Below are 16,737 nucleotides of genomic sequence, written 5' to 3'. Positions count from 1 at the left end.
TGTGGAATAAACACACTTTTAATAAAACGGTTCTATAATAATTCACACAATAAATTAAGTAATAAAAGGGTATCAACACTCATTTGATTTAGAACAATTATGTATTAAAATAATAAAATAATTGTTATAATGTTATTGTAACAAATAGAAATAAAATTTTATGTAAATAAATTTATTTGGATAAATAACAAATACACTTTCTAAAATTTGCTTAAATTACAAATTGTCTCACGTAAAATAGTTGTGTATTAAAATAATAAAATAATTTGTTATTGTAACAAATGGAAATCAAATTTTATGTAAAAAAAATTTAATTGGATAAATAACAAATACATTCTCTAGAGTTTGTTTAAATTATAAAATGTCCAATATAGTTTCGAAAATTATATCTTGTCCTTTCAAAATTTTAATCGCTTAACAAATGAATAATTTTATTAATAAATTTTCAAGTTAAATAATATTTTTTAATAATATCATAACTGTATGAGCACGAAATATTTTTTCCGTATAATCCTGTTGATCAAGTTTGCACTTCTCCAAACGTCGTCGCTTTACTTCCTGAAATCACAAACGTGACCTAGCCGGCGGGTGTGTGCCGGATACCTCTTCGGTGCCTAAGTCAGCAAATAGACAATAGACAAAAAGCTCTGTGTTTTTTAGAGTCAAAATTGTGATACATGTACATCGGTCCTGCTATGAGATTTTATAGATTCTGCCTGACACAATCCTAGTAGGATTCCAACTCTTCTTATAAGAGTCCTCCTAGGAATCACACTCCCAGTGAAAAGTGTCTATCCTGATAACACTCTACTCACTACCAACCAAGTGAGATGGTTTGTACAATCCTAGTAGAACTTTAACTCTCCTTAGCAAAGTCCTCTTAGAAATTGCATTCCCAAGGATAATGCATATTCCGATAACATCCTACTCACTACTAACCAAGTGAGATGGTTATCACCTTGCTCGGCTTGCGACACCTATCCAAGCTACCGGGTGCAAATACCCTGACCGGGCCAAACGATCACCAATCGCTTTGAATCCTCTCGCCGGGCTACCTCTAGCTTGGCTTCCTATATGTGGCCGACATAGCACTTCGATTTGCCCACCGACCGCAACTGGAGCTCACTGACCGGCCTATCAACCATTGTTCCCACACCGAGCTATCCTGAGCTCGTAACTTGGCCCACAACACGACCCAATATTCAAAAACAATGCTTCCTAGCTCAGCCCAATTTGGTTATACAAATTAGCCTCTCAATTGCTCCTTAATTCTATCTGCGAAGCATGATTGGGATCACTTTCATTTAGCCGAGCTAAAAACGCTCAACTTTGCTGAACTAGAGAAGTTGTTCAGTCTCACAACTCGTTCAGTCCCAACAAGTATTGTCAGTCGCTCAGCACGTCCTTCCACTAATTTGGCATGTTTGATACAACGCCATTCCTAGGACACGTGGCATGCCCCTATTAGCCCCGTTATCTTGTTACAGCCATCATGTACCTCCAAAAAATTTGAATAGCCCCGCATTTTTGCCTTCAATGTATATGACCTTTGAGTTCGCAATCGCACAAGAAGACGTTCTTTCTGTGTAATTGGGCTATATGTCCCACCTTTTGTAATGAAAAATTTCGATCTCTTTGCTTGGTTACTGTGTTTCTTTTTCAATGTTTTGCATTATTCTTACTGCATGTTTAGCCGAACTAATTAGCTTGGCCTTACCTAATCCTGCCAACCTTCTTTGGTCGAGATACGTATCATGGCTGAAGAATCCAAAAAACTGGTCAAACCTGTCAACCTTCACTGGCCGAGAGAAGCATCTCGGTCCTAAGAGTTCAAAAAATTTTGTTGGTCAAACATGCCAACCTATTTTGGCCGAGCTAACTATCATCCCAGTCAAATCGTTCAAAAATTTGTTGGTAAAACCTGTCAACCTGCTTTGGCCGAGGTAACTATCAACCAAGTCAAATCGTTCAAAAATTTTGTTGGTCAAACCTGCCAACTTGCTTTGGCCGAGGTAATTATCATCCCGGTTAAAGAGTGCCAAAAATTTTGTTGGTCAAACCTGCCAACCTTCTTAAGCCGTGATCCTTATCTCGGCTGAAGAATGAAAAAATTGTTGGTCAAACCTGCCAACCTTCTTGAGCCTAGATCCTTATCTCGGCTTGAGGAAGAAAAAAGTGTTGGTCAAACCTGCCAACCTTCCTGAGTCTAGATCCTTATCTCGGCTTGAGGAAGAAAAAAGTGTTGGTCAAACCTGCCAACCGCCTTTAGCCTAGATCCTGATCTCGGCTAAAGGGTGCAAAAACGTTTTGTTGGTCAAACCTGCCAACCTTCCTGAGCCTAGATCCTTATCTCGGCTTGAGGAAGAAAAAAGTGTTGGTCAAACCTGCCAACCTTCTTAATTGCCCCCCAGTCAGGCAAAGATTTGTTAGAAAGAGTTAGTCAAACCTGCTAACCCATTTTGTCCCCAGTTAGGTAAACACTTTTGCGCGGTCGGTCCTATTTGTCAACCGTGTTAATTCTCACCAAAGGCTTTTTGTCTGGTCTCGCTGTTGTACCAGACTCTGCCTTGGTGCGCGCCCCATCTTCCTCTACCCAGATGTGTTGGTGCACTCTCTCCATCAGGGCTTCCATAGTAAGGGGTGACAACATTGTCATTGAATTCCTTAACTTATTTCCAGCCGGCAAGCCTCGTTTGTACTGTGCGATAGCTAGGTTTGTGGGGCAATCTCCAATCTGATTAAAAGTCTCCAAAACTTGTTGTTGTAAAATGTTTCATTCTTGTCCATATCTATGGAGAGTAGCTGGTCAATCTCCATCGGTGTCTTGGTGTTTGTTCTGAATCTGGTTACAAATGCTTCTGCTAGTTGCGCCCATGAAGCTAAGCTACTTTCTGGCAACCTTTCAAACCATATTAGACCTAGTTCGCCAAGACTAGATGGAAATAGGATACACATTAGAGCCTCGTTTCGCTAGTGTACTGCCATAACCTGGCGAAAGTGGCTTAAGTGCATGTAGGGGTCTGACTTCCCCTCATAAGTGGTGAATTTGGACTGGTGGAAGCCTGAGGGTAGTGGTGCGTTTTCAATTGACGAAACAAACAGAGAGCTTTGTAACCTTGCTAATACTTTATTTGCTAGTTCGTAAGTAAGGCGCGGCACTGGCATCCCTACTTCGACAGTCCCATGCGTCCTACGGGCCAACCGCTATAGGGCTGAAACTCTGCGAGGGTTGCGAGCCCTGGTGTCCTCCTTCCATCGGGCCGTCTCCTTGAGCACTGTTCGTAGGTCCGTTGACCTAGGCAACTCCGTGTGCCTAGATGTCGTTTGGTGCGTGTGTGAGGGCCAATAACTGCTTCCCTCTATATAAGGCCTATCAGTCCTCGTTCTCATAGACCTGGAGTAGCACGTCCTGGAAGTCCTTGATTGTGTATCGCCCGACCTGAGGCTTCTACTTTCAGCTTGTGATGGTGTGACTTTTCTATCACGATCTTCTGAGTGGCAAGAGCATGTGTTGCCTTTGCACCCCTCTTTTGTTGCCACCCCTTGGCCTTTTATCTGGCACTTCATCGTCTCCATGTCTGCCGTCATCCTCCATTTCAATTCATCTTGCTCCCTTGCCTGTTCTTCTAGAACCTGAGGATCCAACCATTGCCTCTGCCTTTCAGAGTTTTGGGAGCGATGAGGACTGGAGCCCCGTCTTTCACGGGTATCCCTCCGCGAGTTCCGTCGCTGCGATCTAACTCTACCATGGGTGGGATAAAAGGTAAGCCTTCACACCTTCCGCCCCCTCCGAAATTTTCCCATCAATGGCAGAGTGTGGCAAGTCCTCATTGTGCGCCATTGAAATCAGTTAAAAGAAAACTTAATCAAGAGTTTCGTTCTTTGTGAATGCGTTCCCCGGCAACAGCGCCAATTGTACAAGCACAAAATGATTTTTTCGTATAATCCTGTTGATCAAGTTTGCACTCCTCCAAACATCATCGCTTTACTTCCTGAAAACACAAACGTGAGCTAGCCGGCGGGTGTGTGCCGGATACCTCTCCGATGCCTAAGTCAACAAATAGACAATAGACAAAAACCTCTGTGTTTTTTAGAGTCAAAATTGTGATACCTGTACATAGGTCCTGCTATGAGCTTTTATAGATTCAGCCTGGTACAATCCTAGTAGGATTCCAACTCTCCTTATAAGAGTCCTCCTAGGAATCACACTCCCAGTGAAGAGTGTCTATCCTGATAACACTCTACTCACTACCAACCAGATGAGATGGTTTGCACAATCCTAGTAGGACTCTAGCTCTCCTTAGCAAAGTCCTCCTAGGAATTACATTCCCAAGGATAATGCATATTCTGATAACACCCTTCTCACTGCCAACCAAGTGAGATGGTTATCACTTTGCTCAGCTCGCTACACCTAGCCGAGCTACCTGGCCCAAATACCCTGACCGGGCTACACGATCAATAATCGCTTTGATTCCTCTCGCCGAGCTACCTCTAGCTCGGCTTCCTATATGTGGCCGACATAGCACTTCGGTTCGCCCACCGACCGCAACTGAAGCTCACCGACCGGCCTATCAACCATTGTTCCAACACCGATCTATCCAGAGCTCGTAACTTGGCCCACAACGCGACCTAATATTCAGAAACAATGCTTCCTAGCTCGGTCCAATTTGGTTATACAAATTAGCCTCTCAATTGCCCCTTAATTCCATCTGCCAAGCATGATTGGGATTACTTTTCTTTAGCCTAGCTAAAAACGCACAACTTTGTTGAACTAGAGAAGTTGTTCGGTCTCGCAACTCGTTCAGTTCCAACAAGTCTTGCCAATTGCTCAGCACGTCCTTCCACGAATCTGGCATGTTTGATACAATGTCATTCCTAGGACACGTGGCGTGCCCCTATTAGCCTCGTTCTCCTGTTACAGTCGTCATGTACCTCCCAAAAATTTGAATAGCCTCGCATTTTTGCCTTCAATGTATATAACCTTCGAGTTCGCAATCGCACGAGAAGACGTTCTTTCTGTGTAATCGGGCTATATCTCCCACCTTTTGTAATGAAAAATTTCGATCTCTTTGCTTGGTTACTGTGTTTCTTTTTCAATGTTTTGCATTATTCTGACTGCATGTTTAGCCAAACTAATTAGCTTGGCCTTACCTGATCCTGCCAACCTTCTTCGGTCGAGATACGTATCTTGGCTGAAGAATCCAAAAAACTGGTCAAACCTGCCGACCTTCATTGGCCGAGATAAGCATCTTGGTCCTAAGAGTTCAAAAAAATTTGTTGGTCAAACATGCCAACCTACTTTGGCCGAGCTAATTATTATTCCGGTCAAATCATTCAAAAATTTGTTGGTCAAACCTGACAACCTGCTTTGGCCGAGGTAACTATCATTCCAGTCAAATCGTTCAAAAATTTTGTTGGTCAAACCTGCCAACCTGTTTTGGCCGAGGTAACTATTATCCCGGTCAAAGAGTGCGAAAAATTTTGTTGGTCAAACCTGCCAACCTTCTTGAGCCGTGATCCTTATGTTGGTTGAATAATGAAAAAATTGTTGGTCAAACCTGCTAACCTTCCTGAGCCTAGCTCCTTATCTCGGCTAGAGGAAGAAAATAGTGTTGGTCAAACCTGCCAACCGCCTTTAGCCTAGATCCTGATCTCGGCTAAAGGGTGCAAAAAAGTTTTGTTAGTGAAATCGGCCAACCTTTCTGAGCCCAAATCCTTGTCTTGGCTAGAGGAATAAAAAAGTGTTGGCCAAATCTGCCAACCTTCCTGAGCCTAGATCCTTATCTCGGCTAGAGGAAGAAAAAGTGTTGGTCAAACCTGCCAACCTTCTTAATTGCCCCCCAGTCGAGCAAAGATTTGTCAGAAAGAGTTGGTCAAACCTGCCAACCCATTTTGCCCCCAGTTGGGTAAAGACTTTTGCGCGATCGGTCCTACTTGTCAACCGTGTTAACTCTCGCCAAAGGCTTTTTGTCTGGTATCACTGTTGTGCCACACTCTGCCTTGTTGCACCCCCCATCTTCCTCTACCCGGATGTTTTGGTGCACTCTCTCCATCAAGGCTTCTATGGTAAGGGGTCACCTCATTGTCATTGAATCCCTCAACTTATTGCCAGCCGGCAAGCCTCGTTTGTACTATACGATAACTAGGTTTGTGGGGCAATCTCCGATCTGATTATAAGTCTCCAAATACTGATTGTTGTAAGACTTCAATGTTTTCTTCTTGCCCATATCTATGGAGAGTAGCTGGTCAATCTCCACCGGTGTCTTGGTGTTTATTCTGAATCTGGTTACAAATACTTCTGATAGTTGCGCCCATGAAGCTACGCTACTTTCTGGCAACATTTCAAACCATGTTAGACCTAGGTCGCCAAGGCTGGATGGAAACAGGATACACATTAGAGCCTCGTTTCGCCGGTGTACTGCTATAACCTGGCAAAAGTGGCTTAAGTGCATGTAGGGATCTGACTTCCCCTCATAAGTGGTGAATTTGGGCTGGTGGAAGCCTGAGGGTAGTGGTGCGTTTTCAATTGCCAGAACAAATGGAAAGCTTTGTAACCTTGCTAATACTTTATTTGCTAGTTCGTAAGTAAGGCGCGGCACTGGCATCCCTACCTCGACACTCCCATGCGTCCTACGGACCAACCGCTGTAGGGCTGAAACTCTGCGAGGGTCACGAGCCTTGGTGTCCTTCTATCAGGCCCTCTCCTCGAGCACTTTTCGTAGGTCCGTTGACCTAGGCAACTCCGTGTGCTTAGATGTCATTTAGTGCGTGTGTGAGGGCCGATAACTGTTTCCCTCTATGTAAGGCCTTTCAGTCCTCGTTCTTTTAGACCTGGAGTAGCGCATCCTGGAAGTCCTTGATTGTGTATCACCCAACCTAAGGCTTCTACTTTCAGCTTGCGATAGTGTGACTTGTCTGTCACGATTGCTCTCTTGCCCATTCTTCTAGAACCTGAGGATCCAACCTTCGCCTCTGCCTTTTAGGGCTTTGGTAGTGACGAGGACTAGAGCCCCGTCTTTCATGGGTATCCCTCCACGAGTTCCGTCGCTGCGATCTAACTCTACCATGGGTGGGATAAAAGGTAAGCCTTCACACCATCCGCCCCCCTCCGAAATTTTCCCATCAATGGCAGAATGTGGCAAGTCTTCATTGTGCGCCATTGAAATCAGTTAAAAGAAAACTTAATCAAGAGTTTCATTCTTTGTGAATGTGTTCCCGGCAACGGCGCCAATTGTACGAGCTCGAAATAATTTTTTCATATAATCTTGTTGATCAAGTTTGCACTCCTCCAAACGTCATCGCTTTACTTCCTGAAAACACAAACGTAAGCTAGCTGGCGGGTGTGTGCCGGATACCTCTCCAATGCCTAAGTCAGCAAATAGACAATAGACAAAAAGCTCTGTGTATTTTAGAGTTAAAATTGTGATACCTGTACATAGGTCCTGCTACGAGCTTTTATAGATTCTGCCTGGTACAATCCTAGTAGGATTCCAACTCTCCTTATAAGAGTCCTCCTAGGAATCACACTCCCAGTGAAGAGTGTCTATCCTGATAACACTCTACTCACTACCAACCAAGTGAGATGGTTTGCACAATCCTAGTAGGACTCTAGCTCTCATTAGCAAAGTCCTCCTAGGAATTACATTCCCAAGGATAATGCATATTCTGATGACACCCTACTCACTACCAACCAAGTGAGATGGTTATCACCTTGCTCGGCTCGTTACACCTAACCGAGCTACCTGGCACAAATACCCTAACTGGGCCACACAATCACCAATCGCTTTGAATCCTCTCGCTGGGCTACCTCTAGTTCGGCTTCCTATATGTGGTCGACATAGCACTTCGGTTCGCCCACCGACCGCAACTGGAGCTCACCGACCGACTTATCAACCATTGTTCCCACACCGAGCTATCCTGAGCTCGTTACTTGGCCCACAACGCGACCCAATATTCAAAAACAATGCTTCCTAGCTCGGCCCAATTTGGTTATACAAATTACCCTCTCATGAAGGATGTCAAGTTGATATTTTGGATTCAATTTGTGACAAAACGAAGTATAAAATACAACAGTTCAGAGCTTGATCATGTTCTTGACTAAACTTGGAGGATTGAGCCGCCTTTCTCTCATTCAATCCATAGTATACCTCTACTTGTTAGCCAGTTTCTTAGGTAAAAAATTAATTACTAATTGCGAGTCGTAGGTTTTAGTAATTTTGTATGGAATGGATGCTGTAAAAAAGTATGCTGGTTGTAGGCCCGTTGTCTGTGATTTTCCTCATCTTTAGCCAAGTTCCAAATTTACTCCTGAGTCCTATTCCCAACTCATAACAAGGTTGGTCCTATAAATTATAAACAATTAGGCCAAGGAACTTACCACCTTCTCCTCCCTTTTCTTGGAGTCTTCTTCATTCTTGAGTAATATCTTTGATCAGCTACATTATACATACACACATGGCTATATTATGTACTAACATTGATATATGTACAAGCTTTTTTTGGAGAAATATGGGCCCAGTGCAAATTAGAATAAGACATCAAAGTTTTTCCACAGTTCTATCAAAGAAGTGGAGATTATTTGACAACATTGATATATGTACAAGCTTTTTTTGGAGAAATATGGGCCCAGTGCAAATTAGAATAAGACATCAAAGTTTTTCCACAGTTCTATCAAAGAAGTGGAGATTATTTGATTTACTTTATGCTCATGATGTTGAACTCATCAATAAAATTATTTGAAAGGAAGAAATGAACTCATAAATAAAATCATTTAAAAGGAAGAAATGGTCATCGGCTTAACCTATTGACTGCAACAAATTTGCACTTGAATGCCACTACCCTTTAGACAAATATGGTATATGTTAACTGGTGGATAGAAGACAGATTTCTTCAATGCAAATCCATGATGCAACATTTTTCTTGGTCAATCTCTATTTATGCAATAATAAACAAGAAGAAATATATCCTTCCAATGGAAAATTCTTAAGACCCCTAAAACATCACCCCTAAATTTACACACGATGGCATTGACTAGTACATGTCATTTATTGATTTGTTTAGGAATCAATCAACCAAGAAAAACAAGAAGCTAAGTTTGATAGAAAACTCATTGTGTCCAATGAAGCTTGAACATTTTTATGTTGAAAATTTTTCATTGATACTCTTAGATGTTGAATAAATTGATGGAGACGCCATTATAGCCGTCAAATACCTTATTTTTGTTTTTATTTCTTTATTTATTCTTATTCTTATGTTTTCTTTTTTCTTTTTTCTTTTTTGTGCCGAACTCAAGTGTCTACTTTAGCATATGGGGTTCATGTCTGTTACCAATTTCCATCGACATTAAATTCTAGTAATCACTAAACACTATATGCAGATTGGCTGATTATATTGTTTCACTCTATGCAAATACTTTTGTTTTTCTTTTTCTTTTTTTCTTTTTTTTCTTTTTTTTGTTTGCGTTGAACTCCTGATTTGATGCAGTTCAGAACATGCTTTCCTTTCTCAGATTACTGCAGCCTTGAGAGAATCAGGCCTTGAGTCATCAAATCTTATTATTGGAATAGATTTCACAAAAAGCAATGAGTGGACAGGTTTGTATAGGTGTAAAACAAGTTTATTTTCTGACAAAATAACATGACCTCTCCATAGTTGGCTAATAATTATTCCATGGCCTTAAAACCAATGATCACATTGGCTTTGAATTTATATTTGGTTAAACATTGCATTTGCCTTTAGATTATTTATGCTCTTATGGGAGCGTTTGTCTTCAATTTACTTGTATGTTGGGGCTAATGCATTAATGTTGTCACTGAAGGCAAAACCTCATTCAACAATCGGAGCCTGCATAAGATTGGTGATATACCTAATCCATATGAGAAAGCTATCTCTATTATCGGAAAGACATTGGCTCCCTTTGATGAAGATAACTTAATTCCCTGTTTTGGGTTTGGTGATTGTAAGTTATGATCTTCTTTGAAAATTTTATTCTGAATTCAAGTTTTTCTTGTATTCATTGTTTTAATTTTTCCCTTGATAGCTACTACCCTTGATCAAGAAGTGTTTAGCTTTCACAATGATCATTCACCTTGCCATGGCTTTGAAGAAGTCTTAAGTTGCTACAAGCAGATAGTTCCAAACTTGCGACTGTCTGGTTGGTGTCTTGCTTCTTTTATATCTGTATGGTGTTCATATTTTGTTGGTCATTTGTAGACCACTCTGCTTTTCTAATTAATCCATGGGTTGTTTCTGATCATAACATACCATCAATGTTTTATTATCTCAAGAAATCTTATAGATATTTATTTGATTGTGTTAAAGGACCAACATCTTATGCACCAGTAGTTGAGGCTGCAATAGACATTGTGGAGAAAAGTGGTGGGCAATACCATGTTTTGGTTATCATAGCAGATGGCCAGGTCACTTCTAAGGCTGCCTTTCTCTGATACACATGAATACGCACATACACTCAACTCACTCACTTGGCCTCCAAACATAATTTCATTTTTCATTAAGGTCACAAGAAGCGTGAACACGGGTGACAAGGAACTTAGCCCACAAGAAGAGAAATAATTAATTCTATTGTCAATGCAAGGTATTTTGACATAACAATATTTTAGTCCATTTAGATCTTGTTTAAGGCTTTTGCTACATTGATCCTGTTTAGTCGGATTATAATTGTTGTAATGGAACTGGGTTATGATTAGAATTACAAATTTCAGTTATTTAGGCCTTTTAGAAGGTCAATTTTGTTGGGTGCGTGTCTTGTATTTTGCGAGACCCATACAATTATTGGTTTCTACATGTATTTGGATTTGGTTTTGGAGTCTAGAATTCATCAGGAATCCAATGTGTAGGGTTTTATTAATTGTGTGGGACTAGGATTTCTATGGTTTGCCTATAAATAGAGAACTTGTGGGGATTCTAGGAGTGATATTGAGAGGGTTGGTAGAGATGAAGGAGAAATGAAAGTATACCAAGGGCACAGGGAGTGAGCAAGGAAGCGGATTTGCTTCAGGGCCCAATTACCCTTCAGCAAGAGAACAAGTGTGGTTTCAGGGTTATAGCATTGGTGTTGGGTTTTGGGTATTTTTGGTCTCATGATTATTCATTCCTCTTGCATCATATCACACAAGTCGAAGATAGAATGTCATATTTTCTCTCTAGAATTCATATCACTCTTCTTCTACTTGGTGGATTTGAAAATCCAAAGGTAGTCGAGATCTTATTTCATTTGTGCATAACGCAATTAGACAACAGTCATTAGACTAGGCTTCATTTTATCCTGGAGGCAAATTCGCTGGTAATCCGGTGCACAATAGTTTCAGTAGAATTGGTGTCACGACCCAAACTCGGCCCTATGGGTTTAGCACCGTAACCGGCCAGTAATCCGAGATTACCAAAGGTCTACAGAACAGTAATACAGTAAAACAGAGTACAGGGCCTGGCGGAAGCCAATTCAGTAAATAAATAATGTCCATTGAGCTGTGACAGTCTGTATGCCAAAAAGATTTTTCATACATTCATACATAAACAGTACAGAACAGTATGCAATAATTACAATCATTCCGATTAGGGACTCAATCCCTAAATAACAGTACGGAAACATTCAGTCTATACAGAACAGTAAACCAGTACAGAAGGGGTAAGTGTAAAACACCCCTAAGCCTTAACGCAATAGGCTCGGAACCTCGCGATGAGGCACAATGGTTGGCTTGACAAAACAGGAGTAATCCTGACGCTCCTAGCTGCGGTCTGGTGTCTGAACACCTACATATATATATGAGCAGTGAGCTAAAGCCCAGTGAATAACATAATGCGTAAAGAGGTTGAGAATGAATGTCCTTACAGTAATGAAAACAGTTCATTTAAACAGTAGTTCAGTTGTTCAGTCAGTACAGTCATATGCGGTACATCCATTAGCATAACAGTACAGTAAACAGTAGGTCTTAAAAGACCGAGCAGTAATGATGGCCATCAGTCAGTAAACAGTAGTGGTTCCACGAGGGAACCGACAGAGATTTCTGTCACAGTAACGGTAAACAGTAGGTGCTAAGGATGCCACAATACAGTTCAGAATATAGGACATACATTCATTCAGTTACCAGTAATCAGTTCAGAAAACAGTACAGTTCAGTTGTTCAGAAGATAATCATTTGTGAACATATCTTTACACAATCGTTACTCACAGAGTTTGGGCTACAGTATGCTAGAGCGTGTCTCTCCAGTCGCCAACCCTACACAGTTAACAAATTGAACACACACTAAGCTACACAGTTGGGAAAGATAATAACTTAATCCCTAATGCCTCGGTGTGTTCTACATCTATATCCTCATTAAGATGTCTTAAACTAGGCCTAGGAATGCCTAGGATGGGATGAGGATGCAAGGATGCGATCACAAAGCAGTTTCAGAATTTTCAGAAAAACAGAGTCCCGCTCGAGCGCAGGTTTCCCCCGCTCGAGCGGTCATGCAACAAAGGTACACGCTCGAGCGTAAACTTTTCCGCTCGAGCGTACTGTAAAAGTACTGGATGGGTGAAATCTCCGCTCGACTCCCGCTCGAGCGTGAGACATGATTCTGCTCGAGCGCCCAATCCTCCGCTCGAGCGTACAGTGAAGCAGTGCAGAGAGATGCTGGATGCTCGGATTCTCCGCTCGAGCGCCAAGTTCCCCGCTCGAGCGGGAGTGCGAAATCTGGGAATTCCAGATTGCACCTCCAAGCTCAAACTCAAGCTAAAATGCAGCAAAACCAATCCTCTTGGGCTCATTTTCTGGAAAACATTTATAAACACATAGTACAATATGTTTTAAAGCTCAATTTTAAGAAATCAAAGCCCAAGGGTGTCTAATTCAACCTCAATTTCAAACCATTTTCAAGAACATGAAGAACATGCAAACATGCATGAATTCAAATCATTTCAAAGTTCCAATTTGATGCTCTAAAGAGCCAATGTTTTTCAAAACATGGTGAAATCATGGATTTAACATAAACATGAACATGCATGCACCAATTTACCATGAATTCAACTCCAAACTCAACCAAGAACACATACAAGCATGGAATGAGCTTCAATTCAACATATATGCACCAAAACATGGCTTAACTCTACAATTAAAGCATGAATTGTGCAAGAATGGATTCTAAGACAACAACAAGAAGATGAATGTCCTACCTTAGTCTTGTGTTCGAGGTCTAGGAGCTCAAAGTAGCAATCAACACTTCAATCCTCAAGCAATTCCAAACAATTCAAGATGAAAACCAACTCCTCAAGTCTCTCTCTCTCTAAGGTCGGTTGAGGCAAGAAGAGGAGAAGAAATGTTTGGTTTGATCACATACGTGGAGTGTAAAAGGCTCAAGAGGTGTGATGTGGTGGCCACTAAGTGGCGGAACGGTAATTAAGCCAAACTATGCGATTAATCAATAATTAATCTAATTTAAATCGTACCTAATGAATTTTCAGATAATTATACTATAAAATCACATTAATTCTGACGATCATAGAACACTAATCGGTTTCTGATTCGGCCGCCGATAAGGCCTTCAATTAGCAGTTTAAACACATAGACATGAACAGATAATCATACAGTCAAACAGATAGAACACAATGTAACACACACATACTCAGTCAATTCGATTCCAGTTTTCAGTCAGTCAGTTCAGTACCTTAGGCAGTTCAATTATCAGTCAAAATCAGTCTCGGTTAACAGTAATTAGCGGTTAATCAGTCATTAATCGGTAAACAGTATGAGGGTTGTTACAATTGGCAGGAGCAAATATCATCTTAAGGAAAGTGATTTATTAACGCACGTTGAAGCAATCTACATTTTCCTCGATCGTTATCTTCTTCCATCGCATTTACCAATTTGCACCACCACCCATTTCGTAGGCAAGCTATGTTTCAGGGTGGGAATCAGTTTTCTTTCCTTACCTTGGTCTCAACAATTCCTGAAAGGTATAATTTATTATCCATAATCAACTTCTTAATATGTATTTGTTTAATAGGGTCATTCGTACTCCTAATGTTCCCAAGAGACTATCTTAATCATTTTTTTTTTTCAAGAGGCTTCTTCCTTTTGACTTATTCTTCTTCAATTTCTTATTATCAAACCATTCAGCTAAGGGAACATAGTTTTCACCCTTCTCTACACTCCCTAGTTCCTTGTCATCATTAAACATAGGCTCTCTCCAGATTCCCCCTTACTCTTCTCAAGACTTTCATTATCCCGTGCAACTTCGTGTTTAATTGATAAATCTGTGGTATATACAACAGATATACCTGAATGAATTTTTTTCTTTATCATCTTGAATCAAGATATTAATAATATAATAATTCTCCCAACTTTTAAGGTTTTATTTTATATTATTTTTTGTTTTTTCTTTTAATCCAATTAAGCTTTGCATTGGAAGGTTTAGCAGATCTTGCAAAGTTCACATCAAGAAGTGATACTGAAAACTAAATTCTAATAACATTCCAATTTTGCCCCTCCCTCCCTTTCTTCTTTTTACTTTATTTGACCAATAACTATCCATTATCAAATTATCAATTGTTCTTGTTGGTGTTGGTGATGGGCCTTGGGAAGACATGAAGGTCCCTGCTCGTGAATTTGATAACTTTCAGGTACAAGGCCAGTAGCTAGCAATGTAGCATATCTTTAAGCAACTTACCCATGTTATAATTCAACATTAAGAGTCTCTTTGGTTGACTGTTTTCCATGTGTACAGTTTGTTAACTTCACTGCCATTATGTCTAAAGATGCTACTTCCTCTGAGAAAGAAACTGCATTTGCTCTTGCTGCTCTCATGGAGATCCCCATTCAATACAAAACAGCCATTGAGCTTGGTTTGCTAGGGTAAGGAGCATTTAATCTTGTTTCCACTTTATATTGAAATTTTGAGTACTAAACTAATCCTTTTCTTAATTTTTACTTTTGAGCCTTTCATCAAATGATAAGAGCTCCTTTGAAATCACCGTGGAAATTTGAAGTACTTGGAACTGAGGTCATTCCAATTGTTTTACTTAGTAATTTATGTTGGTTCCTTGAGAGTTCCTAGAATGATACCCTATGCTTGTCAATTTTAAAAATTTGTACGGTGAGGTCATTTCATCTTTTTAATTATTGTTTTGGAGATGATAATTCTCCTGGATGCATACATGCTTTCAACTTAATTCTATATATATAAAAGAGAATGACTCGGGCTTTTTTCTGAAGGCCTCGTCTAATGAAAAGCATTCTCTCTCTCTCTCTCTCTCTCTCTCTCTCTCTCTCTCTCTCTCTTTCTCTCTCTCTCTCTTTCATTTATCGTGTTGGGCAAAAGACGTGTGACAGGAAAAGCTAAGAAAGTAGTTCCACGCCCTCCTCCAGTTCCTTACACTCCTCGTCCTTCTCGTGAACGAAGCAATCTTTCAACACCTATGGTGGATGAACAAAATAAGGTAATAGCCTGACTCTTATGCTGTGTTTGGTTGAGGGATTTGAGGAGGGAAATGGAAAAGGTAGGTGAAATGTGAAAAAAATATACTTACATTTCACATAGTTTCACACACATTTTCCCTTTTCCTTTCCAAATCCCTTCCCAAATCCCCCAACCAAACACAGCATTATTGTTCTCTTGTCCCATAGATACAATTGCTTGTTAGTGCTGTAAAAGTTCTCCTATATACCTTGAAAGGTGCCGGAAAAGTTGGATATTTTCTAGTTCAATTGGTATACCTAATAAAAATTAGTCAAGACAAGACGAAATATCAAAGGAAAAATGAAAGTGACTATAAATTTGCCACTCATATCAATTGATTGAACCACTTGGGTGGGTCAATCACTCATCATAAATCTTGAGGCAAAATTTCTTCTGCATCTCTCTCTTTTTTTTCTTTATTAAAAAAAAAGGTACAGTAAAGAGGCAAGTGGATTGACCTTCGTTTATGGATCATTCCAATAATTTATTCAGAATATTAATCTTTTATTTCTTTTATGTTTCTTATTTGAGTGAAGGTTTGCCCAATTTGCCTGACTAATGTGAAGGATATGGCTTTTGGCTGTGGGCACACGGTGAGATGCAGTGATGACATTATTATTTTGGTTTGAGTAATGTTATACAACGTAACAAATTTTACAAATTTTTCTTACTTGCATGAGTTGTTCCTCCTGTCATATTATTCTAGTGGTTCTGTCTCACAGATATCACAGTTTCATTATTACATATCACATATCACATTTTTGAGTAAGAAACTTTTGCAAAATTTGTTAGTTTGTATAATATTTTCCCTTGTTAGTTCGACAATTTTGAGTGATAATTAAATGTTGTTTGCAGACTTGTAGAGAATGTGGGTCAAGAATGTCCAACTGTCCCATTTGCCGCCAGCAGATTACCAGCCGTCTCAGGTTGTATACCGGGTGATTGTACCCAGAGTAGTCCAACAGATGAGAAACGATCATCAATGTGTACATATGTCAAGAACAACATTTTACAAACAAACATATAAACACACCAAGGAACTTTGGTACAGTTTTACAAATAAATATACCAACACACTCAATGGGTTTCAAGGGTTGGTAATGTTTGTTTGTAAAAGTACCAACAGACTCAAGTGGATAGTGTGTTGATATGTTTTTTTGTTTGTAAAAGTGTTGGTGTGCAGACATTTAACTATTCTTATTTTAAGGCTTGTTAATCTGGTTAGTCTATTTTTTAGTATATATTGATATTGATATACCTGAATAACAATATGAAGTATGA

General features: G+C 40.1%; 1 pseudogene across 1 annotated transcript; it reads left to right on the top strand.

Moving 5' to 3' along the window:
- The first annotated feature begins 3,678 nt into the window (after positions 1-3,678).
- On the top strand, positions 3,679-15,448 carry LOC114305795 (E3 ubiquitin-protein ligase RGLG4-like; annotated as a pseudogene). Its single transcript, XR_014341311.1, has 9 exons — positions 3,679-3,763; positions 9,489-9,593; positions 9,818-9,958; positions 10,040-10,153; positions 10,321-10,418; positions 10,516-10,568; positions 14,509-14,620; positions 14,725-14,852; positions 15,319-15,448. The product of XR_014341311.1 is annotated as an E3 ubiquitin-protein ligase RGLG4-like (transcript).
- The last annotated feature ends 1,289 nt before the right edge of the window (positions 15,449-16,737 follow it).

Source organism: Camellia sinensis, chromosome 9 (assembly GCF_055761805.1).
Source record: "Camellia sinensis isolate YWXY chromosome 9, ASM5576180v1, whole genome shotgun sequence".
In the NCBI taxonomy this organism is placed as follows: Eukaryota; Viridiplantae; Streptophyta; class Magnoliopsida; order Ericales; family Theaceae; genus Camellia; species Camellia sinensis.
Note: the sequence above shows the minus strand (reverse complement) of the source record. Positions and strands in the feature narration are given on the sequence as shown.